Raw genomic sequence first — 1,587 nt, 5'->3', positions numbered from 1 at the left:
GGGAGCGGCCACTGCACTCCAGTCTGGGTGACAGAGTGAGACTCCAACTTGGAAAAAAAATAAAAAAGCTTCATAATCTGCAAACATCTGTGTAAAGCGGTTAGCAAGGACCTCGGAGCTGGACATCAAGCTGGTAGTCCCTCAGTTCTGCTTCTTCACACTGCAGCTTTAAGTTCTTGTCTTTTTCACCCAGAGAAGTAGAGAGGTCCATCCTCTCCACAGTCACACCAGTTCGCTTGGCGAGAGCCTGCAGGCAGGCTATAGTCTCACTGCTCTTCAGTAGCTCATACATGCTGATGTTATTAGTGGAGACATTGCCATTCTTTTTATCACTGACCAAGTCTTTCAGAACCAGATTCTTCAGTTTGGTGGCACTCTCACTAAGATGTAAGCAGCCCTCACGAGGAATCCCAAATTGAAGAAGGACTTCAGAGAGCTCCTGGATAAAATCCACTTTATTGGGGAACTGTGGAAATTCTTCAGGCAACTCAATGAAATGGTTGTCAATATCCACAAAACACAAATTAGCTTCTTGAGGAAGTTCCAGTTTAGACCGGTCAGTTCCTTGTTTTGACTTTAAGGCCCATCAGATAAGGGACAGGAGCATCAAGAAAATGTAGCAGAGAAGCAGGGAGGATGGGCACATAAACATGCTGCCACCGAAATGGGAACAAAAGTGTGGCGATGCCTTCTGCCAGTCATCAGGCGCTGATAATCTTGTGAGTAGAGAAGAATCTGCATCTCTAAAAGAACACAGGTGAACCCCTGCACCAGGTTCTCTAATCCCAGGAGCTCGAATGCCTCTCGAAGGGGGTAATCGCAGAGGGGGAGTTCATTGGGCCCAGGCCTCTGGCAGATGACGGGTTCATAAACGCCATAAAACTTCAGGGATATCCCTGGAGGCGGAAGGGGCACCTCATAAAGAATATTGTGGATGTAGCTCTCAAGGGGCAAGGGGGGCGGCGGCTGCGAGGTCACCGCCTGGTAGAGCTGGATGAGGAATTTCTTGCCGGCCTGCATGAAAGGTAGCGGTGTGATCAAGCATATGCTTTTTGAAACACACAGAGTGTCTGCTAATATCATAGGAGTTGTATTACTGGAGCTTCAGAAGGGAAGTCGTGTTTCCCCCGTCGATGCTGCTTGCCAGCGAGTCCATGCTGCAAGAGGAGGACGCGTACAGGCTGCCGTAGTGCTCTGCGTTGTGCATCTGGTACAGTGTCTGCAGGGCTGTGCAGATCTGCTTACTTGTCACCTCTTCATAAAAGTGAGAACAAAGCCGGAGGTGCGAGAACCATCTTCCCTGGTAATTATACATGAGTGGAACTGAGGGTCTTTATTATCAGTCTGTGTTCTGAAAGACAGCCCTTTAGGCATGCACAACATGTTCATGGCCTCGTGATCAAAAGGGTTCCGTTCTATATTCTGAGGATAGTGGGCAAGAACTTTGGATGTGAATGTTCTCCTCAAAGGACTCCGGTCAAAATTTTCACCCGCCAGCCCGTCGGGTTCCAGCCCGCTGTCGGCATGGATCCCGCACAACACCAAGCAGTGCGCGAAGCGGCAGGCGGCGGGGGAGGAGCCCGAGCC

At 49.8% G+C, this 1,587-nt stretch overlaps 1 pseudogene; it reads right to left on the bottom strand.

Annotated features, from left to right (window-relative positions):
- The window catches only part of LOC103269399, a 22,851-nt pseudogene extending 21,270 nt beyond the window's left edge, over positions 1 to 1,581 (bottom strand).
- Between the last annotated feature and the right edge of the window lie 6 nt (positions 1,582 to 1,587).

This window comes from Carlito syrichta, unplaced genomic scaffold, assembly GCF_000164805.1.
Source record: "Carlito syrichta isolate Samal-C Ts95f unplaced genomic scaffold, Tarsius_syrichta-2.0.1 Scaffold309206, whole genome shotgun sequence".
In the NCBI taxonomy this organism is placed as follows: Eukaryota; Metazoa; Chordata; class Mammalia; order Primates; family Tarsiidae; genus Carlito; species Carlito syrichta.
The sequence above is the reverse complement of the archived record's forward strand: the minus strand, read 5'-3'. Positions and strand labels throughout refer to the sequence as shown.